The sequence below is a fragment of the Spermophilus citellus genome, assembly GCF_964194105.1.
Source record: "Spermophilus citellus genome assembly, chromosome: 4".
In the NCBI taxonomy this organism is placed as follows: Eukaryota; Metazoa; Chordata; class Mammalia; order Rodentia; family Sciuridae; genus Spermophilus; species Spermophilus citellus.
In genome coordinates, this window is record NC_138185.1 from 192,189,585 (window position 1) to 192,207,852 (window position 18,268).

Sequence of the window (18,268 nt, forward strand, 5' to 3'; positions counted from 1 at the left end):
ATGTCCACCCCAATGGGGTAGAGGCAGCAGCTTAATGGAATGGAAAGCCTAGATTTCAGCGACAGACCTGGGGTTGACTGAGTTTCACTTTCTAGATGGTTGGCCTTGGACAGGCTACTGTACCTAAGACTCTGCTTTTTTATTGATAAATTGTGAACTGTCTCACAATTATATGAGGATTCAGTAACAAACTGTCATTTGGTAGAAACCCAGAACTTCAGGAGGTTTTACTTTGTTGTTGTTGTTATTTAAAACTAGGTTTTAGCATCCAGTGTGATCTCTGGAAAAAGACTACTGAGGTTTAACCCTGCTGCTGTTGCTTTTTGACCATGCAACCGTGGGCTGGTTTAATCGTGCCTTAATTTTGTCACCTGTAAAAGGAATTAAAGTATCTGACTTATACAGTTGTATTAAATAAACTAATATATGTAAAAGTGATTGGAACTGTCCCTATATACTCAATAAATGTTATAAATTATTGATACTACAATATAGTGGGCTGATGAGCAGATAAAACCGAACCTCCCCTCCCCAATTCAAAGGACTGTGTGACCGCAGGGAGGAAGCAGAAACTCAGAGACTTCAGAGTAATTGCTGTGAGAGAAGGTTTTCAATCGGAAAGAAGGGGAGATAAGGAAGCAAGAAGAAGGGAGTGAAAAAAGAAAGACTTCCGGGCAGCTCTGGCAAGCTGGTAAACGCCAGAGCTTGTTCTAGAGCTGATCTGAAACAAAACGCATGCATGTTTTCTGTAGGCAAAAGGAAGAGGAGGGGACGGGAAAGAGTTTAGGGACATGCCCTCTTGCAGGCACCCGGAGGACCTGGCGCCAGAGTCAAGGAGGCGACAGGATAGACCGGCTGGCCCCATCGAGCCCGCCCCTGGGAAGGGTAGGGTTCCAGCGTCTAAGGAGGAGTGCGGACACTGCGCTTGCGGGTTGGAGGGCGGAGGCGACGGACTACAAGTCCCGGCATGCGCCGCGGCGGGCGGGCCGCTGCACCTGCTCAGTGGGGCCGCCCCGGGCGCCTGGGTATTGATTATTCCATTGTGTGGGACGCTTCGGCTCCAGCCAGTGAATGAGGCGGAGGAGTGAGGGCGAGGAGGAGGAGGAGGAGGGCGAGGAGGAGGAGGAGGAGGAGGAGGAGGAGGAGGCAGGGAGCGAGCGAGTGCCCAGGGTGAATCAATGGAAACCCCCTCACGAAGCCGGGAAAACACTTCAGCCGCAGCCAAATAGCATTGATTATTTTCCTTCACTTCCCTCACCGCCGTGAATTTATTTATTTATTTTTTCCATCTCCGTCCCCGACGCCCCGGAGCGAGCGCTGGAGGGAGGGAGGAGGAGGGGAAAAAAAAAAGGAATCAACACATCGGAGAAGTCCCTTCCAAGAGCCGCCCCCTCCCCTCCCCGCCTCGCGCTGCTCGGCGGCCGTGGTTCGACTCCCGTCCCTGCTTCCAGCTGAGGTGTAAGTGCATCGATTTCCGATGCTGCTGGGTTGGTTTTTTTTTTTTTTTTTTTCTCCTCTCCCTCTCGCTCTTCTTCCCTTCCTTGCTCTTTGGAAGCTCGAGACGAGGGGAGAGAAGGCGTTCGGAGACTGCCGCTGGAGGGACGGAGAGGGATGGGAAGGGGCTGGGGGAGGGGACACGGACGGACTGACAGCCAGAGCCCGGGGAGAAGGGGAGCCGGGGTGTGGGAGAGAGGGCGTATGTAGGGAGAGAAATATGTAGGGGGTGGAGGGAGAGACTGGGGAGGGAGAAGCAGGGGCCAGCGGGACAGACGGAGGGTAACGAAAGCCTAGACGGACCGCGCCGAGCTGTACGGGGAGCGGGGTTCCCGGAGGGAAGGGGAGGCCGGGTGAGTTCGAGGGCTCAGAGCTGTCAGCCTGGAGGGGCCTGGGTCTCGGCGGCCCCCAGCCGGCTGAGGGATGGGGGAGGAACCGCGGCGGGAGGGCTGATGGATGGGTTAGCGCGGTAGGGTGCAAGATGGGAGGGACGTCTTCGTTTTGCCTGAAGTTGAGCAACCCCCCCCACTCTTCTTTTTGAAAAGGTGTGAGTAGGTGAGGGGAAGCCTCACTGCCCCATTGAAGATGAAGCGTGTCTGTCCTGTTACCCCTGCCCCACATCAGCTCTTGTCTACCCCTGAGTAGCCCTATCATTTTGGAGCACTGGGCCATGCTTCAGCTGTGCCTGTAGTTCCCCTGATCTCTGTCCATATGTCCCTTCCTCTTGGTTTTGCCATTCTTCACCATGTCTCCCCACTTCATTCATCTCCAGTTCTGTGTGTCACTGTCTCTGCTGTGACCCTTCCCATCTGAGTGATCTCCGTATGTGTCCCTTTCACTATGTGTCACGCGTTGGCTGCCTGACTGTTCTGCCGTCTAGGACTCCATGCCCTCTCCTTCAGGGTCCATCTCAATGTCTGTGGCCTTTTCATACTACTTTGGAGTTAGCTTATTGACCAGAATTATGATAGTCATTGGTCAGGGGTCTGAAAAGTAGGGGGATGGAGCAGATATGTCTTCCCCCAGACTCATGTGCCCTTTCAGCATTGCTAGGAGATCCTTCTGTTCCACCTTCACCAGGGAAGCTTTGGAACTTCCTAGCATTGTTGACTGTCTCCTTTGCCATGTGCCTGTCTCCCCCATCTCACTATCTGGTCTTCACTGTGTATCATCTGTCTTTCTAGGAGCTTTCCACCACAAACCTCTTCCCTGCTGACTTCATTTTCCTCCCTTCCCCCACTTTACCATTGTATATATTTTTTCATTTCCCCATTTTATTTCATACCTTTTTTTCTATCCTTGAATGCCATGATCTCCCTTATTTATTCACCATCTTTGTTCCAGTAATCTGCCTTCTTTCTACCTTTTCTCTTAGTCACTGTTTCTTTTATCTCTTTTCCCCTTACCCAACATTTAACCTCAGCAGCAGAAGAAACCACAAGCAAGGGGCTGGGAGAGGTGGGGGATATGGTTTGTGAAGGCACATAAATAGGCCAAGAAATCAATTTAATGGGCTTCCAGGGGCATATAACCCCTTCATCAATCAGTGCCATTATGTCAGTTAACTGTCAACTTTGATTTCATAAGGGGACGTTCTCTAGGACTCTAAGCTCCACCCTGCCTGGTTAGCCTCCATCCTCAGTTCATTCTAGATATTAGTGGCTTTTTCTTCACTTTTTAATTCATTTTCCTCCTGGACCGCTACTATTATTTTATTTGGATTCAGCACCATTTTTTATGAGGCAGTTTTTATTATTGTGGGAGAAGCTATCTGATGCAAAGGATTTATCCAATCTAAAGAATGGTAAAGGTGGATAAAAGATCTGTAGTTTATCTTGGTTTTAAGCCATCATTGTTTTTCCAGAACTCAGGAGCTTGGGAGGGTAAAAAGAGGAGGCAGATATGGGCAGATAATGGAAGATTTCAGAGGTGAACAGAATTATAGAAGGGAAGGGGAGGCCTGGTGCAGTAAACACATGGGGTAGAAAAATGTATGACATGGGGATGTGCAAAGGAAGTGAGGAAAATCTATGCGGAGTGGGGGGAAGAGGAGGAACCGAAGGGTGATTAATGACAAATTGAGAGAATAAAATAAATAGTTAATAGTTACACAGAGGGAAGAAAATATCTCCTTTTTAGAATATTCCTAAAAAAGGAGATCAACAAAAAAGCTATATGAAATGGATACAATGGCAAAGTGGCGTAAGGGAGGAATTGATGAATAGGAGGAGGTGGAAAAGAATATATGGTACAAAGAAAGTAAATGGATGGCAAATGTAGGAGTGCTGAAGCAGATCAGAGCTGCACAGAGCTTGGTGGGGGAAAGGAAGAGATGATGAGGTCTCAAAGGAAACAAATACCTCTGGTGTAAGGAGGACACAGCATGAAGGATGCAAACAGTTCGCTTTGGGGGAGGGGGTGATTTGGAAAAAAAGGATAGCAGAAATACCACAGGCCCCCAAACAGAGAGCTGCCCAGGCAGGGATTGAAAGAACAGAGAGATCTAGTGGAGAGAGAGGAAGAGAAAACCTCATGAGCATTCATTCCATTGGCCTCATCACTCACTACCCTACCAAAGGCCTTTACATTTCATTCCCAAGCCAGGAGAATACAAGCAATGAGATGAAAAAGTAGAATTCCCATTTACTTCAACTGACAGGAACTTGAATCTTCCTAGTCCCCTGAGAACCAAAGACCTCAAACCTCTGATGTCATAAATTGTTGGTGTTGCCTTGGCAACCTTACAGGATTCCTCCCTCCATGATGTCAGAGGCAGCTGTGTTACCTTGAGAACCATGCAGGAACAACTTGCTGCTTTGCTGGGGAGCTGTATGATATGTGGGCCGGGGCCCTGGGTAGAGGCAAATCTGTAGGATTCCTGGCACTGGTAGTTTGATCTTGCATCCTTGGAGCCGTTTGTAGCTCAGAACAACAGTTGTCACAAACCACTATTGTTTGAGTGTCCGAGGTTTCCTAGAGCCTACTGAAGCAAGACAAGGGACCTCCGGAGACAGGGGGTATTGAGGTTAGGGTGGTGATACTGAAATGCAGGCTAAGAAGGAGGAGAACTGGAAATGGCAATTCCAGAACAGGAAAGGAAATGGAGGAGGGTGGATAGTTGAAAATATCAGATGAATCTGACTTTGGGTTTTGGAATGGAAGCTAAAGCTGGAAATGCACAAGAGAGGGGATCAGAGCTGTGGTAGAGTACAAACTGATGCCTGAATAGAGAAAAGGGAGGGTTCTGAAATGCTAGAGAGCAGAGTGGAATTTGGCTATAGAGGAAGGAAAGAAGGTCCCTTTAAGCCAAAAAACTAAGCATCAGGTGGGAGATACAATGTCGTTCTGAGCAGGGGCTGTGTCTGTTACTCAGAACAGGCTTAATAAATATTTATCCAGCAAATGTTCATAGGGACTTAAAAGTTGCCCTCCCAGTTCTCTCTCAAACTCCTAAACCTGAGTCTGCATAAATGGGCAAATTGGGAAATCAGAAACTGGAAGAATATTAACTAGCAATAGTGAAATATGAGGCAGAAAGGAGAGACTGGGTTAGAAACACTCTTGGAGGTTTGACCTGGGAATTCTATATAGAGATAATGGGCAGAAAAATGATTCCAAGACAAAAATATGGAAGAAGATAGAGAAAAGATGGTATCCAGAAAAGGTTCAGTTTTTTCCTTAGACAAATTTGAATTGAAAGTAGTATCCCCACCCCATTCTCAATCATGAAATAATTGCATCAGTCATATACACACACAAATGCACAGTGGTCACAAAGAATTCACAAATCAATACCAGACCCTTTCTGGACACCTGTTCAACTTGTAAACCCAGGTGTTTACAAGGAAGTCAGCATTGGCCACGTGGACCAAAAGGCAGGAGGAGGGAGGGGTTACTAAAGCTGAGAAGAAGAAGGATCACCTTGACATCTGACTGCCATTGTTGATAGAATCTAGAAGCATCTAGAAGAGGGGGAGGCAAGATACAGAACTTACCACAGCTCGCAAAACAAAATCAGAGCCAAACACACAAAAGCCTTAGAAGAGAAAGGTGTACCCCATCAGGGATTATAGCCCACCTGTCCTGTTGTTTCAGTAAAGAGCCAAGAAAGACCCTGAAGAGATTAAGAAATAGGGGAAAGAAGACAGAGGGGAGAGTCTGGCTATAATAAGAAAGGCCAGGGCAGCAGAAGAGGCTAGGAGCAGGTGCCTGAAGGGAGGACAGTGGTGGCTATATGCACTGTCAGCAGCGCCACAGACTTGGGCAGCTCATATTTTGCAGCAGGCGACAGGCTGTCGACACAGCGGTCCTTTACCTCACCGTTAGAAACTCATTTCATTGATTTTTCCATCTTTCTTTTCAGGCTTCTCATACAGCTCAGTCATCCCACCACCCATTTTCCCAGAGCCCCTTGCCTCTCTGGGGAAAGCCCCAAGGAACTAACTGCTTATGCATGCCTCCTCTACCCCAGGCCAGTGAGGCAGGGGTGAAAGATTTGGAGGTAACTTTCAGGGGGCTGAGATCTGCCCATGCTGTGGTAGCCAAACTATACCAGTGGTGTGGGGGCTATGTATACCTGGAGGAAGACAATTTTTTCTAATTCCTACCAAGACAGTTCTGCACCCCTCAACATTTTCCCCCCAAAAGTTAAATGCAAGAATGAGAGCCTTCCTGTGTTTGGGCAGCAATATGGGATTATATCAAAGCTAAAGTTCAGGCCTTGGAATTCACAGGAGGGCCATCCACTGAAATGGTGCGTGCATGGTGACCTGTGCATTCAGGACATGACTGGCTCAGGGTATGCAATAGCCTTTTGTAGTGAGAAGAAGGCATAGCATGTACGGTCTCGTCCTGTGTAGCATGTTAAAGTGCAAAGTTGGTGGGGCAGGAAATTTTTACTTCATGTGTAGACCTTTCCCCAGTGCCTATTGCAGTCACAGCCAAATACCTCCACCTCTCCCTTTGGGGCTGGGCTTGGGCTAAAGGTCAAGAGTCAATTACCAGTTATTTGGCTTCTCATAGAAGGAGGGCAGAGGGTGAGACAGGATTGTTGGATTGTTTCCCTAGAGGAACTGATGGAGTAGAGCCATTTCCCTCCTTAATTTTTTCAGTACTTGTTTTGAGGGAGGAAGAAGCCCAAGCCCTCTGCCTCTGTCTTCCATTCCATTTTCTTGGGCCTTGGGTGTGAGTCTAGGTTTTTCTGCCACTGCCGCCCCAACCTCTCCTGCCTCTTTCATGGTTGGTTCCATCCTATGTTTAGTATCACTGGCCTGCTTGGACCACAAATGCCTTTCTTCTGCCTCCACAGGTTCACCTTCTTCAGGCTGCATAGTTTCCAAAACCTAGAGATACATCCTGGTGCTTTAGAGGTTAGGAAGAGAGAAGAGCAGGGAAGGAAGGACAAGGAAGGTTCAGAATAGACTGGGCAGGGAGGAGTAGGGAGAAGAGGGGAATGTGACTTGGAGATGGGAGGAAGCCCAAGAGATGGCCACAATTAAATGAAGGAGGGCAGGAGGCTGTAAGGACTAGGAAAGAACTTGGCAAAAAAGCAGGGAGCCTGACCCCTCCACAGGGATATGAAGACTGCTAAGGAGGAGTGGGGGCAGGGAGTGGTTGGTGAGACAGCTGAACAGCCAAGCTGCTGCCTCAGCTTCCTTGACAGTCCTGAGTTCAAGCCGTGCAGGCTTTGACCCTTGTGGGAGGAACTGAAGTGGCAAATTAATGATGATAATGAAGTCACTGCTCCTTGTTTGTCTTTGCTGGTTTCCCCTTGAGATTTGTCCTTTGGCCAGACAGGGCAATGTGGAGGAAGGGAGGGATAGCAGCAGTGAAGGGCAGGGAAGGGGGAGTGGAAAAGAGGATGGGGAAATGAAAATGTGGAGGACAAATCAGTGGGGGGAGAAAGGGGAAGGTGCTAAATGAGGGAAAAGGAACCCAAGAATGGAAGAGAGAGGAGATAGAGGGAGACATGAAAAGAGAAGGTAAAAAGAGAAGCAGAAAGACAAGATAAGGGAAAGAACAATGGGGAACAGGGAAACCTGGAGGGAGATGGAGAGCTGGAATGGAGCAGTGGGGAGCCAGAGGGAGAGAACATAGCCAAGGCTGTGAAAGCTGCAGCTGGTGGGGCCTGTGGGCGGGGCCTCATCTCCATCTCTAATGGCTGTGAAATGAGGTTAGCTCCATTAGAGGCGGTGAGAGTGTAACGAGATCACACTCATTAGGGCCGGGCCATCCCAGTAATTACCACCACCCCAAACACGCCTGTGCCAGCCGGCCACTAAGCACATATAGGCATATAGCAACACACAGCACAGGATACCCTGATGCTGAATGGAAAGCACAGAGCCCATACAGGTGTGACCAGAAAGCCTGGGGGAAACCAGCCCTCGGTGGCTAACTAGAGCAAGCACCTTCACTAACCCCAAAGAGATGTTTGGATAGAGGTACACCCTGGCTATCAGCACCCCCCAACACACAAAGAGCAATAAATATACACATACCCGCCAACTGAGGAGATAAGGCATGTGGATGGATAATTATTTTCATGTATTGATCACATCCAAAGTGCCATTCCCAAAAATGATTGTTTCAGTGGACACAACCCTAGCAGGTACTATTTCCCATTCTTTATGGAAAACTGAATTGAGGCTTTAATGACTCGGGAGTGACTTGGAAGGCTGAGGCAGGAGGATCACAAGTTGGAGGCCAGCCTCAGCAACTTAGTGAGGCCCTGTCCCAAAATAAAAATTAAAATGAAAAAGGCTGAGGCTGGGGCTGGGGATGTGGCTCAAGCGGTAGCGTGCTCGCCTGGCATGCCTGCGACCCGGGTTCGATCCTCAGCACCACATACCAACAAAGATGTTGTGTCCACCGAGAACTAAAAAATAAATATTAAAAATTCAAAAAAAAAAAAAAGGCTGAGGCTGGGGATGTGGTTAATGAGCTGAGGTCATTTACATATTAAGGAATAGAACTAAAATCTGATTCCATGTCTGTCTCTAAATGTAATGGATTTTTTTGGTTTGTTTTGGTGCTAGGAATTGAACCCAAGTGGCCTCCTAAATGCAGTGCTATGCACAGATTTTATCACAGGGCTACCTTCCCAGCTAAGGCTGTGTTTTGTTTTGTTGTGTTTTACAGTACTGGAACTTGAAAACAGTGGTCCTTACCAATGAGCAACATCCCCACACCTTTTTGTCTTGTAGGGTCTTGCTACATTGCTGAGGCTGTCTTCTAACTTGTGATCCTCCTGCTCAACCTCCTGAGTAGCTGGGATTTTAGGCCTGCACCACCAACTGTAGCCCAAGTCTGTCTTTAAATAATACCAGACTGCTTATCTGATGAAGTTCATATGCTAATATGAGGTACACATATAGACTTTCAGCTTTTAAGACATTATCACAAATGATGCACACTAATCATCCAAATAACCCTACCTGGTCTTCCTCCCTCTTTCTCTGTCTCTCTTCTCTCTCCCCACAAATACATGCCCACCCAGGGGCCAGTAGCCCTCTATAGACTGCAAAAGAAATGGGTGCCCCTGGAGTTGCACAGAGCACTAGTTTTGTTCTGCCCTTATATCAAGAAACAAAGGAATTTGAAGATGGCACATCCAGCACCTTCAAGCCGAGAGAGGATGACAGCATATATGCTCAAGGTGACAAACACAGGACAGGGTAACACCCTCAAAAATCTCACTCAAAATGCACACCAGCCAGAGTTCAGAAGTTTACAAATTAACCTAAGAACAGAGGCCGTACATTCAGCCTACCTGAGTTCCAGTTCCTTTCTTTTTCTTTTTTTTAAATAAATATTTTATTTTTTAGATATTGGTGGACACAGTATCTTTATTTTATTTCTATGTGGTGCTGAGGATCGAACCCAGTGCCTCACGCATGCTGGGCGAGCGTTCTACCCCTGAGCCACAACCCCAGCTCCCCGGAGTTCCAGTTTCATTTCTACTTTCCTTTTCTTTTGTACTAGGGATTGAAACCAGGGACACTTAATCATTGAATCACAGCCCCAGCCCTTTTCATTTTAATTTTAATTTTGAGACATGGTCTCACTAAGTTGCTTAGGGCTTCATTTAGTTGCTAAGACTGGCCTCCAACTTGTGATCCTCCTGCCTCAGCCTCTGAAGTCACTTCTGCTTTCTAATTGGGAGACCTTAAAAATCATGTAATCCACTTAGTCTTTTTCCACATTTGTAAACTGGAAATGAATAACTGTATGTATTGCATCAGATTGTAATAGAGAATTATTGATGTGATGCTTGTCAAGGGCTTAGCACAATGATACATGGTAAACATTTAAAGGAATTGTCTATTATTTTATTATGACAACTAACTGGAGGTTCAGTAGCCCTTATCCTAAATACTTGAGATCAGATGTGTTTTGGATTTGGGGGTTTGGGGATTTTGTAATATGTATACATTATATAATGAGATATCTTTGGGAGGGGACCCCATTCTCACTGTGAAATTCATTTATATTTCATATACACCTTATATATATGGCCTGAAAGTAATTTTATATGTATTTTCAGAAGCAACTGTGTTTTGTCTACAACTGTAGACAGATGTGGAATTTTCTACTTATGACACTGGCACCATGTTCATACTAAAAAAGTTGCAGATTTTGACTAAGCACAGTGGCACACATCCATAATCCTAGCTCCTTGCGAGGGTGAGGCAGGAGGATCACAAATTTAAACCAGGCTGGGCAATTTAGTGAGAGCCTGTCTCAAAGTAAATTTTAAGAAGTGCTAGAGATATAATTCAGTGGTAGAGTGTAAACTCTATCACCTGCCTAGCATGCATGAAACCCTGGGGCTGATCCAAAAGTCCAAAATCTGAAACTTTTTTTCCTTGGAGTGCTGAGATCAAAACAAGGGCCTTATACATGCTAGGCCAGGGCTCTACCATTGAGCTATACCCTAAACCCAAGTTTTTGGGTTTTGAGTTTTCAGATTAGGGACACTCAACCTGTGGTAGTTGTTGTAATAGTATTTAAATTGATTCATTACATCACACAGGTTCACATGGAATCAGAACCAGAGAAAGAGTCATGTATAATAGTATTCCAAATAATTATAGAAAAGTTGCCTGCAATTTCTTCCAAGCTCAGGGATATCAAAGTCTTCTATGGAGGTCCCCTATGCCAGGATCAGACAGGATTCTGAGTCTGAATTCAAGGGCGCACACAACCCCCTACCCCTTCTCTCCTGTGGTGCTCGTGCAGAAGAAGGGTTCCAAGCTGGCTTCATGTGGTTGTCTAAGCCTGAGGCATGTAGAACATCAGTCCCTCCAATGTATTTACTATGAGATCACACAGGTCTGTGCAACATAGCAGCTCCATACTGCTGTCCTAAAACATCTAACACATCAAGTCCCAGAGGTAGATGCCTGGGCAAGAGATTCCTTTTCTGGACACACCCACTCCTACCAGCAGCACATGGTACAGCACACCTCAACAAATCTATGCACAAGTGGTTGTGTGTGGTTTCAGCCCACTGCTTCCCTTCTACCTGTCTACTCCCTACCCACCACTGTCTTCTTCTGAGCCTCTCTTTCTCGCATCTTACTGGATTCCCTCATGTGCACCTTAAGCATTTGCAAAGTATAACACAGCTTCCTTGCTGTCTCCCTCCACTGGGGATAGTCTACCTTCCAATCTGGTACCTGAGTAGGGAGGCCTGGAAGAGATCCAATGTTTACATATTCAGACGAAGATCCAGCTCTACCCCGCTTACTTCGCTACCTTTCCATTTCTCCTTCCCTTCTGGTATCTGCTTTAACTGTCTCTTTACCTTCTGTGATACCTCTCCTACTTGTCTATTTCATTTCCTGCCATACTCAAACTCTCTCTCTTTTGGACAAAACCAATCTTATACAAAGTAAGCATTCTTTAAATATTTATGGGGGAAAGAGGGAAAAGAAGAGTCTGAGAATTGACTCAGCCTTTTTCATGTTCTCCTATTATCTTAAGTACAAGAAGTAGGATTACTGTTTTGTTTTAAATAGAGAAGGTAAGATTTAGAGACCCAAAAAAAAAAAAAACGATAGTTTTAAATGCAAGGAGAGGCCACAATAGTTTTTTAATTTGTTTTTGTACTGGGGATCAAAACCTGGGGCTTTCTACCCCTGAGCTACATCCCCAGCCCTTTTTATTTTTTTATTTTGAGACAGGGTCTCACTACATTGCTTAGGGCCTCACTAAATTGCTGAGGCTGGCTTTAAACTCACAATTCTCCTGCCTCAGCCTACCAGGGTGCTGGGATTACAGGCATGGGCCACCACACCCAGCTCATGATAGTTTTGATCCAGGCATTAGCTGCTGCTGCACCCAGTTCAAGTGTGAGCCTGAACAAAGCTTCCACTCTTTTGGGTGTCTTTCAGCCCAGGAACCAATAATTACATGAATTCTGCTGCTGGAAAGACTAGATTTAAATCCTGTGTACCTATTATTCTGCCCTCAGTTGAAAAGGGCAGAGATCAGAGGATGTTGGTTCATCAAGAAATGGACAAAGTGGCACATGCCTGTAATCCCAGTGACTTGGAGGCTCTCAAGTTCGAGACCAGCCTTGGCTACTTAGTGAGGCTCCAAGCAACTTAGCATGACCCTGTGTGAAAATAAAAAATAAAAAGGGCTGGGGATGTAGCTCAATGGTATAGCACCTCTAAGTTCATTTCCTAGTACCCAGAAAAGGTGGGGGGTGGGCAACAGCCTCTGTGCAAATACCTTGCCCCACTCCAGAGAAGAAGCCAGCCAGCTAGGAGAAGAGGAAAATAACCCACTTCACTGATGCCCAATATATGCACTTTTCACATGTTACTTATTCTGGTATGGACAACTGAGGAAGAAAGGTATTATTATTCCCATTTTTCTAGATAGGTAACTGAGGTAACTTCCAAAGTTGACAGCTAGTGAATGGTAGAGCTGGGATGGAACCTGGGTCTGCATGGATCCAAGGTCCATATTCTTCTACTATCTTTTTTTAAAAAAATTTTTTTTTTAATATATATTTTTTTTGTTATCAGTGGACCTTTATTTTTATTTATTTGTATGTGGTTCTGAGAATCGAACCCAGTGTCTCACACATGCTGGGCAAGCGCTCTACCACAACCCCAGCCCCTCTTCTACTTCTTAAGAAATAAAGCTCGGGGCTTTGGTTATGGCTCAGCGGTAGAGCGCTCGCCTCGCACGTGCGGGACCCTGGGTTTGATCCTCAGCACCACATAAAAATAAATAAGCGAAATAAAGGTATTGTGTCCAACTACAGCTAAAAAATAAATATTAAAAAAAAAAAAAAGAAATAAAGCTCATGGGGCTGGGGCTGTAGCTCAGTGGTAGAGTGCTTGCCTAGCATGTGTGAGGCACTGGGCTTGATTCTCGGGAGCAGGTATGGTGGCACATGCCTGTAATCCCAGCCACTCTGGAGATTAAGCAGGAGACAAAGGTAGGAGGATCCCAAATTCAAGACCAGCCTGGGCAACTTAGACTCTGTTTAAAAATTTAAAAAAGATGAGTTAACCCTGGGTTAAATCCCCAGTACTGCAAATAAATAAATAAATGAAACTGGGAGCTAGAGATATAGCTCAGTGGGAGAGTGCTTGCCTAGCATGCATGTGGCCCTAAGTTGTATTTCCCACTACCATCAAAAAAAGAAAGAAAAAGAAAGCTCAACTAGTTTATTTGCCAAGTATTCCATTAAACCCAATTAGATAGGCACATTTATTCCGTCTGTCTCTCTCTTTTCTCTCCATGGTGGCTTCCTCTTGAAAGCAACAGGTCGAGACAAAAAGGGCAGAAAGACAAGGGCAAAGTGAAAGTGAAGACAGCAATGTTAGGCAAGCTTGCAGAAGGAAAGAAGAAAGAAAGAAAAAGTCCTACAAACTGGCTCGGAGTAGGGACAAGTTTGTCAAACCATTAGAAAAGTGGAAGGCAGGGGCTGAGGTTGTGGCTCAGTGGTAGAGTGTTCAACTAGCACGAGTGAGGCAGTGGGTTTGCCCCTCAGCACCACATAAAAATAAATAAATAAAATAAAGGTATTTTCTTAAAAAGAAAAGAAAAATGGAAGGCAAATTTTAAGCAAATGTGTTCCTGCCTTCTAATAGACTTGGATGCAAAACCTTTTGCCCTGTAGTTAGTTGGTTTTGGAGGAAAGGAGAGATGGATTTTGCTTTGTGTTTTTTTGGAGAGGAATTGGACAGGAGAAAGCCAGTATGGCCTCCAACTGGCTTACCCTCTTCCCAGTTATGTTCTCTCTATAACCACCAGGGAGCAGTAGTGTTTTTTTCCTTCTCCTGGTGGGTGTTAGGTAGGGCAGGGAGTTCTGGTCTTGCTGCACATTCATGGAAGTGCCCCTGGTCCACTTCCCTTCCCTTTAACCAGCCAGCCACAGCACCTGCCCAGGGGCTCCTTGTCAGTGAGGGGCAAATTCTCTCCTTTTTCAGACTATTTGTTGGTCTTTCCTTTGCCCCCATGATTCTGGTTAAATAGCACTTGTTTTCTCGTCTTGCTGGGGCTCAGAGCCTGCCTTATAAGCTTTCAACTTGTTTCTGAAATTTCACGTCCAAGCCTGCCTTCTCTTTTCAATCTCAGTGTCAAGACGTCTGTCGCTCTCTGACCTGTGTTATGTCTTGCTGCCTCCCGACTCCCTGGTGTCTTCCTTTTTCTAAGTACTGGATCTCCATCCACCTCTTGCAGTTCAGTAATTATGACTCCGTTTGTTTGTAGAGCATTAACTCCTGCTGAGCTATGAAAGTAACTTCCATCCTTCCCTATTCTGAGGAATAACCAATAATTCAGGTGTGGAAGGAGAAAGAAGGCAACACCAAGAAAGAAAAAGAAAAAATTATCTTGTGTTTCTCTCATCTCCCCCTCCCTCCCCACCTCACCCTCTGAGAAAATGAAGTGTTAGAGAGGGAGGATGGAATGCAAGGGAGCATTGGAGACCAGGGCCATTTTGGAGCTAGCAGATTCATCTCTGGGGACAACTACACCCTCAGAACTCTCCACCCTCCCTAGGCTCCAGGCCTCACTCCTCCCATCCCCCTCGGTGGCAGCAGCCTTGTAATTTAAAGCTCTCTCTGTCGCCTCTAATGTGATCCTCTCGTTTTATTGACTCTCTCTGCCGGCTGTGGCGCCCCTTCACATCAATCTCCACTCTAATCACACTGCTGCCACTGCCTGCTCAGCTCCCCTAACCCCTTTCTTCCACAGAGGCCCCCAGCCCTCTCCTCTACTCAGGTCCTTCCTTTGGGCTGTCCCCTACTTCCACTCTTCCAAACCTGCCTGCTTCCTCCTTCCAAGGCAGGAATGCCAGGACCTGTGCCGGTTGTCTTTTACTAACATCTGAGACATGTCCCAGGGGAGAAAAGATGCACTTATGCAAGACAGGACCTAAAGGAAGGTCCGAGGGTGAACTAGAATCTCAGCCTGGAGATGGTAGGCTGGTAGAGATGACTTTTAGGCCTGTCTTTCTGTGTCATCTCCAAGTCCAGGTAGGAAAGGCAAAGGAAGGGACAAGGAGATTCAGAGAGGGAAGGAAGAAAAGATGGAGGAGGAGGTAAATAGAAGGAGGAAGTGAAAAAAAAAAAAAACCCTGCAGCTAGAGGTTTGTAATAAATAGTGGGTGATGAGAGAAGCACTGAGAAGAAACGGAGAGGGGGAGTTGGTGGCAGTGGGGGGGGGGGCCCCCGAGGGTGATGCACTGAGGCAGAGACAAATTTGCAATTGAAATTCTTTCCTGAAGAGGAGGAGGGGTAGATTGGGAGGTGGGGAAGGGATTTGCAATTTTAAACAGCTGTCTACCTATCCTGGGTAGATCTGGGTATCACCCATAAGCTAGCTGGAAGCTTAGCTCCCTTGGTTTGCAGCCAAGAATCAGCACTTTTTCCAGGCCTGGGAACTAGACTCTTAGGAGAATGAGGCTTGGAATACCCATGGGATCTGGGGTTTTGGTCTACTTAGGTCTCCTCTGAGCTGTGATGCAGAATTGTAAGATTGGGCCAGGAAGGAGCCATCAGAGTGGGCAAAAAGGTTCTTTGGTTGGACCAGCTGGAAGATAGCACCCACCACACTCTGCCCTCAGCAGCAGGGGGCTTGGCTCTTCCTACCTGGTAGAGTAATAAAGGGTGGTAGAGCCCAGCAGTTGGGGTTGATGGGCATGTCAGATCCTTACAAGCCAGCACACTATCCCCCACCCCACCCCCATCAAGGATATGTAGAAAGAACTTCCAACAACTTTTGGCTTATATAGGAATCTACTCTCTTCAGTCCAATCCCTTCACTGGTGTTTTGGTTCTCTAACACTGGCCCCCTCCCTTCCCCTTCACCCCTTTCCCAGGTACTGATTTGCATTTTCATTATCATGCTAATCCAGTCCTTCTCTAGTTCCTTAATGGCTCTGACTTCACGCCTGGCTGGACCCCCTTTGGAGGAGGAATGAAGTGAGAATTGGGGTCTGCTAGCTGGATGGGGCCAGACTAAAGATATTCCAAATCTAGGAATCTGGAGGTGAGGGTTAGAGGTGGCCCAAGGAAAAAGGTCATCCTTCTTAAGCCCTCCCTGAAGCATATGGCCTGAGTGTTAGAAATTTAATAATTAGAGATCTGTTGATAGGGATAGTGGGACCAGATATAGATGGGTGCTTGGAGTAAGGAATGGAAGAGGCATGAAAGGTTAGTCAATTTGAGGGGAAGATCATGGTTTAAATGTTGGGAGCCTTGATGGGCCTAGCTAAAGGCAGCTGAGGATTCCTGATTTCTAGTTCTTTGGAGGCACATTTTGCCTGTCTTGTATCCTTTTCTAGTTTTACCACCTTGGAGCCTGGTGACCATCAAGCTGCTACGAGATTAAATGGGCTACCTGAAAAGCATTTAGCATAGTGCCAGGACCATGGTGCATGTACTTTAATAGCTTTTAGTAACATTTCTATGACGTATTATTTTTCATCTCTTCAGAGAGGGAGTAATATAGGAGTTGTCCTTCAGTTGGTCAGGGAAACTCCCACCTATTCCTGACCAGAGATGGATCTGAAATCATCAGAGAGCAACACAATGCCTGTGTGCAAGGGGGATCAATTACAGCCTGTTTCTGGCAAGAAAACCTTGATTTAGGAAATTTATCTCTTAAGGGCTTGGAAAAATCTAAGGGTCTTCTCCAAAGTTCATTCATTCAAAAGACACTGGCTAGCTGGGTGTGGTGGCGCACAACTACCTGGAGGCTGAGGCAGGAGGATCACAAGTTCAAAGCCAGCCTTGGCAACTTAGTGAGGCCCTAAGTAATTTAGTGAGAACCTGTCTCAAAATTAAAAAAAAAAAAAAAAAAAAAAATTTAAAGGGAGGGATTGGGGGTATAGCTCAGTGGTAAAATGCCCCCTGGATTCAATCTCCAGTACTGGAGGAAAAAAAAAAAACAGACATAGTCTATGACAGGCACCATTCTCTGTACTAGTAATAGAAAAGCTAGAACAAGGGAGACCCTGCTGTCATGCAACTTACCTTCTAGTGGGAGGAGATTAGTAAGCCAGGAAATGTCAGGTGGCAAAAAAACTCTGAAGAAAGTAACCCTGGGGGCTGTTTTAGCTTTGTAGAGAGGGCAGGCCTGCTGGAGGATATTAAGCAGAGAACTGAATGTCAAGGTGTTAAACTGTGCAAGCTGTGCGGGGAGAGTTTTCCAGGGGGACTAAACACTTGGGCAAGAGCCCCAAGTGGGAATGAACTTGGCATGTTTGAGTAACAGAAAGGCCAAAAAGAAAAGGCCAGTGGGCTAGAGCAAGGCAGCATGGAGTATGTTAAAATTCACCTTGGAGTGACCTGGTGCTAAGGCTAGAGGATCACAAGTTTGAGGGTAGCCTAGGCAATTTAGCAAGCCCCTAAACAACTTAGTGAAACCCTCACTCAAAATTTAAATAAATAAATAAAAAGGGCTGGTGATGTGGCTCAATGGATAAGCATCCCAGGTTCAATCCCCAGTACTAGGGGAAAAAATATATATATACCTTTGCAGGCAGGCCCTTCTATAGGTCAGGTACAGGAGTCTGGATTTTAATCACAATGCAATGAGAAAACCTTGATGGGTTCTAAGCATTTAAGAATAGAGTATAATTTACATGTTAGAAAAGACAGTTATGAATTATGAGCTGGGCATGATTGGCACACACCTGTAATCTTAGCAGTTTGGGAAGCTGAAGCAGGAGGATCACAAGTTTAAAGCCAGCTTCAGCAATTCAGCAAGATCCTGTCTCAAAATAAAAAATAAAAAGGGCTGAGGACATGGCTCAGTGGTTAAGTACCTCTGGGTTTAATCCCTGGTACCAAAAAATAAAAATAAAATGATACATGAAAAGGTGGGCAAGTGGGTGGGGACACAGAGAAAATAGGCAGGTCATGAGTGGATGGTTGATGAAGCTGAATGATGGGTTTAAAAAAAAAGGCTGTTTCATATAATTTGGTGTATTATAAATGTTTGGCACTTTTCATAATTGAGAATTAAATAAAAGATCATTCTGGCTGCTGGGTGGAGGAAGACTAGATGGGAAGGGGCAGTAGTAAAAATGGGAGGTTAATGTGGATGTGTCTGTTGCTTTAGATCAGAAATGATAATGGCCTGGACCAGGCTAGTGCTAGTAGCAAAGATGATCAGTTCAGGGTTTGACACATTCTAGAGGTTGCTATAGAAATGGACACAGGGAAAGGCAAGCGAGAAAAAAAGAAAAAAACTTTATGCTATTAGTCTAAGCAACTAGATAAAAGGTACCATTTTGAGA

The 18,268-nt window shown here is 45.9% G+C and overlaps 1 protein-coding gene across 1 annotated transcript in view; it reads left to right on the top strand.

Annotated features, from left to right (window-relative positions):
• Positions 1-919: 919 nt before the first annotated feature.
• The window catches only part of ZFHX2 (zinc finger homeobox 2), a 30,458-nt gene continuing 13,109 nt past the window's right edge, over positions 920-18,268 (top strand). The window contains exon 1 of the mRNA XM_081291344.1: positions 920-1,458. The gene's annotated coding sequence lies outside the window, so the exon portion shown is untranslated. The remainder of the gene's footprint in view (positions 1,459-18,268) is intronic.